At 45.8% G+C, this 12,312-nt stretch overlaps 1 non-coding gene across 1 annotated transcript; it reads right to left on the bottom strand.

The window, feature by feature from the left end:
* Nucleotides 1-12,116: 12,116 nt before the first annotated feature.
* Trnar-ucu lies at nt 12,117-12,189 on the bottom strand. The gene has a single exon. It is a non-coding gene; the product is annotated as a tRNA-Arg (tRNA).
* Between the last annotated feature and the right edge of the window lie 123 nt (nt 12,190-12,312).

Genomic DNA, 12,312 nt, shown 5'->3' with positions numbered 1-12,312 from the left:
CGTAAGGTCGTAACAACCCACCTTCGACCAGTTTGCTTGCATAGCACAATGGGTAATCACTGTTCGAAGCGAAAATCCCCGGCGCCTTATCAGTTGTGCTAAGTCATGATAAGGTGTCCAGTCATCGGAATGGTTTGCGCACCCAAGAATAAGCATTTTATCTTGACAGAATATGAAATTATCGATGGTAATTATTACTAGGCAAGATAAGATACTTCGTCTGTGCAAGAGAAAATGGCTTCAAGTGTAAAGAAAGAGTGAAGAAAACACGGCCGGGAAGACCCCTAACTACTGTTGATCACAATCGGTGCTTTCTCATTATGCTTCGTGTATACATGCCTGAAACTGAAGGTAAGTCCCATGGGGGCATCTGTAACTGGTTATTGTTTGTTTACTACGCTTCAGGAAAGCAAATGCATTGGTTTCCGCAGAGATTTCGATTAATCAGAATCCAATATTACATAGCAAGTTGGAGCAACCAAACGTGGGCGTATAGAATGACGTCTGTATGTAAATTGCGATAAGAAGAAAGAGAAGCTCATTTGGAAGATCTCTTAACAATTCTTGGTATTTATTCATTGGATTTAACAATTCATTCCTATTTGTTTAAGTCCTGCTGTTGCCAGGGCAGAAATTAGGCAGAGTCTGATAAGTTGCCTCTGGCCTGGATAAAATTGCTCGCCGCCCTTTTCTTTCTAACAATTGAAAAATCTAAGTTCTCACACAGAGTTACATAGTTACAGCCCGTAACTCCCGTCAAAAAGGTCTTGTATATTTTATAAATAAGGATATTACATGGTGCGACGGTTCCAGCAGGTCCAGGAATTCATTTTTCGGTTAAAAATGTCGGTAAACAAGCAGCGAAGGAAAAATTGCCTCACAAATTGAAGCTTTAAGAGAACAATTAAGAGATGCTGATAAGATCACTTAGACAATTAGAAGATATATAGAAATCCCTAGAATCTAACTTTCAGATAGCAATACCAACTGCCTGGACCTCCACAATCTTCATCCGAGCTAGAGACACCACCTACATCTACCAGCAGCGTCAACATGGAATTCGTTGAAGAAATAGGCAAAAACCGGTTCAACTTCATGATCCGACGAAAAAAAATATAAAAGAAAAGATTAGTACTAATCCGCTTTGGACACCACACTGTCGTGGTGGAGGAGCCTTTGGTAGTTTATAACTACGACGATTTTATAACTAAAAGTGTCCATGAAGATGCTAGCAATAGATTGTAACCCTCCAAATGGTAAGAAGTCACAGACTTCGAATCCACCCACGACTTTGAGGCATCACCAGATTCGTGCTCCCCACGGAGAAATCTGTGGAAAACATGCTCATTGGAAATCCTGTACCCAATGTTTACGGCGCGGACAGCTGCCCTTAATAAGAGGAACAAGAAACTTGACTACGGTTGGCCTGTCGATGGCACGGTTGCCCAATCCTTCCAGAAAACGGCTCGGCAGAAGAAAACTTCAGTTGCAAAAAAGAGGGGACTATAGGCTAAATTTTACCTGTCAGAATCTTCTCCTCCGCCTTTATCAGGAGAAGCGGAACAAAAACTTGTGATATGGACACAACTGGTCTAATACCAGCATGTGGCAACAGATCCGAGAGACCCGGCCACCGTGAACCTAGAAGGATTCCCAGCCAAAGACAAAGGAAGGCACTGCGAAAGAAGGCGAAGTTTCTTCTCTTCTGTGGACATGGGCGTTGCTACACCACGCAGAAAGGCGTAATTTTCGGCGGATATTTATTTGTTAATTTAGTTAAGTGACAACAAACATTTATTTATTGTCCTCAGGAGGACCAAGCTATTGTGCGTTGTAATTTCGGGCAAGCCTAGGAATCGGGGAATGAAAGTATACTTCGAGCTCTGCGAAGGGCGTGTTGAAAATGCCTGGGTTACGTGTGTTATAAAACGCAGGACACGACACGAGGAAAGTTTAAGAAATGCACTTAAATCCAGATAGGATTTATGCTATTGTAGGAAGGGGAGGTTCGGAAAGTTTGGCGAAAGGCTTTGCCCACACAAGGGAAACTTTTCTTATCGAAGAGGGAACGGATGAATTTACGTTCCACATTTTTAAGGGCAAGATAGTCAATCACAGTTACGGGAAGGTGACCAGTTCACAGAGCAGTACTCGAAGGTATTCCTCACGAGGGAATTGAAGAGAGCTAAGAAGGATTGGCTGTCAAAGGGCAGTATAGGTCCCAGGGCGAAACGTGGATTGATACCCGCGATTGAGCATAAAACCTGGGAAACGCCTGCTGAACCAACACCAACAATTCTACTACCAAACCCTATCTCCACCTCCACGTAGTGACCGCTGGGAGTTCTTTCTTCATGAAAAACTGCAGACGGAGGAGGGTGAAGGCGAGTCTCCGCCGCCTAAAAACGGGACAAAATGTAGGGCTGACAAACCTACACGGAAAACCGATGTTACGAAGCCATGGAAGGAGCGCTCCCTGTACAGACCGAATGCTACTGAGCAGCTAACCGATACCCTCTACCAATATAAGGCTGATGTTGCAAGAGATCCGATGGACAGGGACCGGTTTCCTGGAGAAGAGCCGCTACACCATATATTATAGCAGCCATCTAGTAAACCATGTGCTCGGAGTAGACTTCTTAGTCAGCCAAAAAATCGAACCTGCTGTTATCGGCTTTGAAATGATAAGTGAAAGTCTATCCACTCTGCGGGATCCGAGATAAATTTATAAATATCAGCCTCATTAACGTTCACGCCCCTACAGAGGAGACTGCAGAGTCGGAGAAGGATATCTTCTACGAGGTAGTTGAGCGGATCCGCAAAGCATGTCCCAAGCATTATATCACAATCATACTTGGAGATTTCAACAGTCAAGTAGGAACGGAGCCCGTATTCAGGCGATACGTTGGCTACCATAGCTTACATAGGGATACCAATGATAACGGACTGCGGTTTATTCAGTTAGCAGTATTGCACGAAATGGTTGTTGGAAGTATCTGCTTTGCATGGAAAACGGTGGGCCTCTCCAGACGGGACCACTTTCAACCAAATTCTCCAAGTGCTCATTGAATGCCGCCACCTCTCAGCCTTGATGAATGTCAGAACATATATAGGGGGCGGGCCAATATAGACTCGGACCATTATCTCGTTGGCATGGTGCTCCGAGCTCGAATTACGACACCACCTACAATCCCCTCTAACAATCAGGTGAGAGCGAATACTGAAGCCATCCACAACACAGCCCTTCAGAGACCCAGGAGATGAAGCATCAACAAATGATCATCACAACCACTTGAAGAACGTTATCACGGATACGGCCACAAGCATACTTGGTCCCAGCCGCAAAAAGAGTCGGAACGGCTGATTCGACGATGAATGTAAGCTAGCCACAGAACGGAAGAATGCTGCATACCAAGTAATGTTGCATTCTCGCGGGCACGCGCGGAGACTTACCACGAACTCCGCCGAGCTAAGAAGCGACTTCACAGACGGAAAAAAGAAGCCTAGGAGAACCAGCAAATCTGTGAACTCGAAAAATGCAGGGAGCAATCGCACCAGGCGTGCAAGTTTCACCAGCAAGTCAGCTGGCTGAAGCCTTACATACCTCGATACTCATCCTGCCGAGACAAAGAGGGAAATCAGATTTCCGAGAGTATGGGCATATTGGAGCGATGGGTTTAGTACTTTGATGAACTACTGAACAACCGGAACATCGGCGAGTTGGAGGTCCTGCCAACTGAAGACGACAGACAAACACTGTCACCACCAAGTATAGAAGAAACAGATCGTGCAATTCATCGGCTTAAAAATCATAAGTCGCCAGGAACCGATGGAATTACAGACGAATTAGTTAAATATGGAGGCGCCCAATCACACCAAGTGGTTCACTAACTTGTGCTCAAGGTGTGGGACAGCGAATCAATGCCTGACGACTGGCAACGAGGCATTATCTGTCCCACACATAAAAAGGGAGATATTAGACAGTGCAGCAATTATAGAGGTATATCCGCTATCTTGCTAGGCCGCATAGCCCCATACGCCCAGAGAATCATTGGCCCATACCAAAGAGGCTTCACTCCAGGCAAATCAGCAACAGATCAGATTTTCTCTGTGCGGCAAGCAATGGAAAAACTGTTCGAATATGGCCATCAGTTTCACCATCTTTTCATCGACTTTAAAGCCGCGTATGATAGCATAGTCAGGGTAATGTGGCGCGGCAGGATTCGCGGCATTCGAAATTTATTTCGGATGTTGCGAATGTGAACGGTCAGATGACGCCACCGGCGCTCTCCACACGTTTTTTAGAACTCGTCACAGGAGTGGAGAGCGCTCTCGATAAGTAGGCGGCAGAGTGACTTAAAAAAATAAGAGAAAAATATTACCGATTTGGTTAATCCAATTTAGTTTCATGAATATTAAGTTACAATATATACATATATTTTATTTGATTAGCAAATTCGATTATGTCATCAACTTAACGTCTGACGGAAGACTCCGTAATATATCTCTCTTATTTTTTACGTCACTCTGCCCCCTACTTATCGAGAGCCCTCTCCACTCCTGCGGCGAGTTCTAAAAAATGTATGGAGAGCGCCGGTGGCGCCATCTGACCGCTCACATTCGCAACATTTGAAATAAATTTCGAATGCCGCGAATCCTACCGCGCCACAGTAAAACTGTACACGGTCATGAGAGAATTCGGTATCCCGACGAAATTGATAAGACTGAATAGGCTGACCCTGACCAATGTGCGAGGCTAGATAAAAACAGCAGGATCACTCTCAAAACCATTCGACATCAACAACGGTCTAAGACAAGGGGATGCCATGTCATGCGTCCTCTTTAACCTGGCGGTGGAGAAAGTGATCCGTGACGCTGAGATAAATGCGAGGAGTACGATCCTCTTTAAGTCCACCCAACTACCTGCCTATGCTGACGATATCGACATCATTGGAAGAACGACCCGAGACGTACAAACTGCCTTTATCCAGATCGAGCAGGCGGCGCGAAATCTCGGGCTGCACATGAATGAAGGCAAGACGAAATATATGGTGACAACGTCAGCATCGAAAACCAACCAACCAACAAATGGCAAGAATAAAGGTAGAAGAAACTTTGAGACCGTTGATAATTTCTCCTATCTAGGGTCGAAAACATAACAGTTACGATGAAGAAATCCGCGCACCGTTGTTGTCAGCCAACAGAGCCTATTTCAGCTTACAAAAACTGTTAAGCTTGAAACGTCTCACCATAGGGTCAAAGCTCTTACTGTACAAGACAATGATTTTGCCAGTCCTCATGTATTTCTCGGAGACTTGGGTTCTTAGCAAGAAGAATTGCGAACTCTTGGCCGCGTTCGAGAGAAGAATCCTCCGAAGAATTTTTGGCCCCTTAAATGAGGATTGACGATTCCGTAGCCTACATAACGAAGAAATCTATAAGCTATACCATGCCCGTCAGTTTGTGGATAAAATCCGGCTTAATAGGTTACGGTGGGCGGGTCGCTTAATCCGTATGGATGAGGATGATCCAGCCCAGAAAGTCTATAAGGGCAATATCGATAGTAGAAAAAGAAGATGTGGTAGATCCTGCCTGAGATGGAGCGACGGCGTAGGTCAAGACGCCAGACAGCTTTTAAGGATATCGAAGTGGTGGCGCATTGATATCTGCGCTCTGCAAGAAACCCGATGGTCTGGTGCTAAAAGATGCGACATTGAATGCGAACGCGGTACAAATGGCTATAAACTTCTCTATTTTGGTAAACCGCACACTCAATATGGTGTTGGCATTACTATCTCAGAGGGTTTCCGTGATGCCATTAAAGAAGTCGAACGATTTGATGATCGGCTGATAAAGCTCACCATTATATCAGCTGATCGTACTATTCACTTCTTCACCGCGTACGCACCACAGACAGGTTGACCTGATGCCGAGAAAGATGCCTTCTGGCAACTTCTCGATGAAAAGACTTGTCACGTGCCTGCTGACGACTATATAATCATTGCCGGCGACCTTAATGGTTATATGGGTGAAAAGGCAGACGGTACCAGGTGCCATGGGGGAAAGGGGTTCGGAGCGCGCAATGAGGGTGGCGAGCGTATAATCGATTTTGCGGACACCCATGACCTTGTACTTACGAATACATGGTTCATCAAACGATTGTCTCATCTTCCTACATTTTATAGTGGGAACAGTAAAACGCTAATCGACTATATTCTCATAAGACGCCAAAATTTTACCACTGTCACTGATTGCAAAGTCGTTCCCTATGAGACCATCACACCTCAACATCGGCCGTTGATTGCCGTCCTGCGAATTAAGCCACCGATAAAACAGCGTGATGAACGCACTGGCCCGCGACACATTAAATAGTGACGATTTGGTGAGAAGAAAGAAGAAACGATCTCACCCATGCGATCGCCGACCATTACGAATGTGGAAGAATCATGGAACCAAATGAAAGGCACGATCCAGAAAGCGGCCTCTGCGCCTGTAAGCGATACATCAACCGTGATACTTGGCTTTGGAATGATGATGTTGAAATGAAGGTCGGTGAAAAGAAACACCTCTACCACAAATTTCTCGACGATAACGCCTGCTAATTGGCAAATTTATAAAACTGCCAACCGGGAAGCAAAGAAAGCGGTCGCTGTCACCCGAGCGAACCATTTCAAAAGTCTTTACGATAAACTGGACACTCGGGATGGCGAGAGAGATCTGTATCGACTTGCTAAAAGCCGTAATGAACGCATACAAGATATCGAACATTTCTGTTGCGTTAATGACAAGAACGGTACTTTGCTTACCAACCGTCGAGCCGCAACGGATAGAAGGCGAGAATACTTCGAGCAGATTTCAACTGAAGAATTTGCTCATTCTCCACTTCCACAATCATTGCCGACATTTGGACCAGTTGCACCTGTCAGCGCAACTGAAGTCGAGGAGGCAATAAAACAAATGAAGTCGGGGAAAGCAACAGGACCTGACGACATCGCATCGGAGCTCTGAAAAGTGAAGAGCTGGGACCCAACACCGTGGCTCAGTGAATTCTTTAACCGGGTTATTCAGGAAGGAAGAAAACCATCTGACTGGCAAGAAAGTACCACTGTGCCAATATGGAAAAAGAAAAGTAGTCCAGCAAAATGTTCAAATTACCGTCCGATCCGGTTACTTTCTCATACCATGAAGATTTTTGAACGCATTCTTGACAACCGTATTCGCGAAATCGTTGAAATAACCGTGAATCAAGCCGGATTTGTCAAGAACTGCGGAACTACTGACGCAATACACGCTGCGCAGTTACTCATGGAGAAACACCGTGAGAAGCATCGCCCTCTTTACATTGCCTTTCTGGATACCGAGAAAGCGTTTGACCGTGTACCACACGAACTCATCTGGTATGCGTTACGACAACACTTAGTACCAGAAGAACTCTTGCGCTGGATTCAAATGCTCTACCACGATCCGAAAAGTAAAGTTCGAGGTATGGCGGGTGTATCAAAACCGCTTCGTGCCTCTGTTGGGGTTCATCAAAGAATTGTCCCCTCACCACTCCTCTTTGTTCTTGTTATGGACACCGTCACACGGGATATCCAACGTCCAGCGTCATACACACTGGTTTATGCAGATGATGTTTTCCTAGCATCTGATAGCAAAAGTGATCTCGAGCAACTTGTTCAAAAATGGAATGATCGCCTCATGCAACATGGTCTCAGATTGAATTTAAACAAAACTAAATTTTGGACGACCGATCCCCATGAAACAGGCACAATCACTGTCAGCGACAGTGATCTACCCAGAATTGAGCGATTTAAATACCTCTGGTCAACGCTATCAGCCAATGGAGAACTGCGTTATGAACCTGGATGAAGTGGCGTTCCACAACTGGTGTCCTTTGTGATCGACGTATCAACGAACGTCTGAAATCTAAAATTTACCGCAATGTCGTCCGTCCAGTCGCTCTCTATGGTTCTGAGTGTTGGCTGACTATAAAAGACAATGAACGGCGTCTTGCGGTAATGGAGACGAAGATGCTAGTGGCGTGACACGTTTAGATCACATCCGAAATGAGGATATCCGCGATCGTTATGGGGTTGCACCGATCGTGGAAAAGTTGCGAGAGAGTCGTCTTCGATGGTATGGTCACGCAATTGGTGCCAACGAGAATTCACTTGCCAAGATTGGTCTGAACATCGAAGTCGATGGTAAACGACCAAAAGGCAGACCTAAACAACGGTGGCTTGATACGCTGGATGGGGATTTGAAAGTCTAGAGATTGCACCCGGATTAGGCATTCGATAGAGCCAAATGGCGAAACCAATCACGACTAGCCGACCCCGCTTGTGAACGGGACAAAGGCTGAAGAAAAAGAAGAGTACAGAGTACGTTGCCTCAAAACCTCCTCCTTTACTTGGGTTGGGATCAGCATAGATATGGACTTTATTCATAGATAGAGATGTTACCTGCACATCTTAATTCATAACTTTCCTTTAGCCATAATAGTTCCAGAGATGCAAGATGTTCATTAAATTTCACTACACATTATATCGGTTCATGTGACATCATCAGCAATTTGACGTTTCGTATTGATATTATTTTGTCTAGCCTGTGTACACTACGTCACCAGTATAAGGAGTGTGTGTATCGTCAGATGTATGTCTTTCTCTATCTTTGCAGATGTTGTTGCCTCTCGTAGCAAAACTCGAAGCCGGCAGGGATTGTTCAGCTGAGTTGAAACGAACTATCTATGTACGAATGGAAAAATGTACGTAGAAAGTTCCTCACATAAGATGAACATAAAACCTTTATACCTGAAGCGCCGACTTGTTCTAAGCTCTACTCACGTTAAAAAATATTTCCCCCGCCGTTTCACAGCTGAGCCACGTAAATCCATATAATGGCCATTGAGCCTTTAACTCCACACCAATTTCGAGAGCAGTTTTAAGACGATAGCGTAGATATATGCGGAACAAATTCCTATACTTACGCTCACTCGTCTTCCTTGAAAGTCAATGTCAGGGGTAGGTAGGTAGGTATTAGTGGCCGCCGAGGAGCCCAATTAGCGCTTTGGTGCGCCGTTTTGATGTCACAAACTCTTAAGACCGTGACTGTTGTTATGGGAGCAACAAGGCAGAGTCCAACCGGCTGGGATCTTCAGACCCAGCCTGTAGCATTCACGAAGGAAAGCAGCTCTCTCACCCTACAGCTAGAAATCTCTCTGAGGTCCCCAAAGAATGGTTTACCCAGTGTCCGCAGCCTGACTCTAGCTAGAGCCGGGCAATCGCAGAGAAAGTGCATGAAGGTTTCCCTTTCTTCTCCGCAGCTTCGGCAATGCGAGTTGTAGGGCATACCGAGCCTAGCGGCATGATCGGAGGGACTGCCAAGAACAGAGCCTTGCCTGGCCAATCCGGCAGCCCGCTCATTCCCCGTATATGTTCCTATGCCCGGAAACCCAGAGGAGAGTGACCTTGAGCGTGCCGCCCAGACAGTTAAGCGCGTCTCTGCACTGCCCCACCAGCCGGGAAGATGTCATCGTTGAGTACAAGGCCTTGATGGCCGCTTGGCTGTCGATCAGAATGGCTATGTTACGCTTGGGGCTCGAATCACGCTCCAGCCATCGATAGACTTCCAATATCGCCAGTACTTCCCTCTGGAATACACTGGCGAAACCTAGGAGACCATACGACTTGGATACACTGTGTGAATTCGAGAAAACCCCCGAGCTGAATCCATAGGCCATCTTTGATCCGTCCGTGAAGAATACTTTGTCATAGTTTTGCAACACGCCGGCGGTCTTCCACTTTTCTCAGGTTGCAAGGTCCACAGCAAAGTTTCTCGTGAAGTTCAGCTTGCTAGTGGCATAGTCCGTGGGGGGTGCCCAGATTTACCGAGGTATTTCATCTAGGATATTGCTGCGGCCATAGGACTTCGCTGCTCAGCATCCGGACTCACGTAGTCAGACGACACTGCACGCTGCAACATATTTGATGTGGAGATCTAGGGGGAGGAGATGCAGGAGTACATTGAGAGCATCTGCCGGACAGGACTGCAGAGCCCCAGTAGCACCCGCACATGCAGTTCTTTGAATCCTATTAAGCTTTGTTCTATTGTATTTTTTCTTCAAAGCCTGCCACCTGCCTGCCTGAGGATCGGACGCACTACAGCGGTGTACATCCAGAGAACCATCTTTGGCCGGAGACCCCATTTCTTTGCAAAGGTTCTCTTGCAGGCATAGAAGGCTATACAGGCCTTCTATGTTCAACCTCCAATTTAGCTTAGGATCCAAGATTACACCCAGATACTTTACATTAGAGGAAAGAACCAATCTTTGTTCATTCAGCCCTGGTAGATGGAATTCAGGTATCCTTGTCTTGGTGGTGAATAGCATCAGTTGCGTTTTGGTTGGGTTTATGCTGAGTCCGCATCTTGCGGGCCACAGGCGCACCTTTGGCAATGCTCCTTCCATGATGTCGCTCATAATGGACAGAAACATCCCTGATACTAATATCACCAAGTCGTCGGCACACGCCACCACCTTCACCCCGCTGCTATTCAATGTACGTAAAATTTTGTCCATTACAATTAACCAGAGCACCGGTGAGATGGCGCCACCCTGGGGCGTGCCTCTGTTCACAGCTCTGGTCATGTGTCTCCCAGATCCGACTGAATTATCCTGGTACTCAGCATGGATATAATCCAATGCGTGAGGTACCCGACCAATCCAATACCGGTCAAGGCTTCCTTGATGGCGTTGGTACTGACGTAGTTAAAAGCTCCCTCTATATTCAAGAAGGCAGCAAGGGTATACTGCTTGTACTGCAGCGACCGCTAGACCGTGCCAATTATCTCGTGGAGGGCTGTTTCTGTGGATTTTCCTTTGAGGTAGGCATGCTGGGACTTAGAGAAAGGCGTTCTCTCCATAATTGTCCTTAAGTGAATGTCCAGGACACGCTCTAGGGTCTTCAGCACGAAAGAGGTCAGGCCGATTGGTCGAAAGTCCTTCGCGGACTCATGACCGCGCCCGCCCGCTTTTGGTATGAAAACCACTCGTGTGCGCCTCCAGGACTGCGGTTCATATCCTAAAGAGATGCAGCTCCGGTGAATCTCAACAAGCCACGGCACAACCCTTTCCTGCTGCTTCTGTAGCATGACTGGCATTATGCCATCTGGGCCTGGAGACTTGTATGCGGAGAAGCTGTTTATAGCCCAGCCGATCCTATCCTCGGTAATTACCGATTTGATAGTCTCACACAGCTGAGGCTGCCGCAAACCCTCCAAGCAAGGTTTTGACTTAACGTCCTCCTCGCTGGGGGAAAAGTGCGTTTGAATCAGCAGCTCCAAGGTTTCGCTAGAAGATTCCGTTCAGGAGCCTCCCGACTTTTTAAGAAAGGATGGGCTCTTATGTTCCTTGGACAGAATCTTGCTGAGCCTCACGGATTCACTTGTGCTTTCGATGTTCTGACAATAATCAAGCCAATGTCAGACTGGGGCAATAAACTTTCTGTTTTCAAATAATTCGTCGAAAATGTTCTTACTGATGATTCAATGCACCTAATTTTGTTATATACAGCAACATTTGTCCTTTGTATAAATACAAGTTTTCAATAAATTCCCTTTTATAAGTAGCCACATTAATTTTTTGCATTTCTGTCAAGACCATCGTTTTCATTACAAATTCACTTATTTCATCAATTGAAGCAACGTTTGCCCTTTATTGCGAATAAATCCAAAACAAATTAAAACACCTTTCGCAAAAAATGTGCTGGACTTTTTGTACCGCTACTACCGTGGTAGATATTAAGTTCTTTCCTAATTATTAAAATAAGTTTTTCACTTTTCGTGCATATCATTAACAACATGAAATTGTCTAGAATATGTTGATTCCATACTTTCCACACATCAGCTAAGAACCTACAAATATCGGAGTGCTCAGCATTTTTGATAGAAAAAAGTGCATGATTCAAGCGTTAGCCACTTTTGCTTTGGATCATTCACCTTAATCGGGTATTACCGTACCGCACACCGGAAACAACTCGCTTGTTGGAGGCTAAGAGATTCTGAATGTTCTTAAATTCAATTGTTCATTTTAGTAATAAAAATGTGGGAGGAACCCACAACATCCCTTGCGGGGATCGAACCCGCGACCTTTGGATTAGAAGTCCAACGCGCTATCCTCTGCGCCAAAGGGACACGTGTTCTAGCATTGCCAGAAGCAGTACATCAGTATTGCCACCTAGAACTTCAGCAAACACTCAACGATTGCTAACTTTTTCATCGCACCCACCATCGCTTTTCCCGTCAACGCGCATTCAC

This window comes from Hermetia illucens, chromosome 4 (genome assembly GCF_905115235.1).
Source record: "Hermetia illucens chromosome 4, iHerIll2.2.curated.20191125, whole genome shotgun sequence".
NCBI classification, from domain to species: Eukaryota; Metazoa; Arthropoda; class Insecta; order Diptera; family Stratiomyidae; genus Hermetia; species Hermetia illucens.
This window is presented reverse-complemented; position numbering and strand designations above follow the sequence as displayed.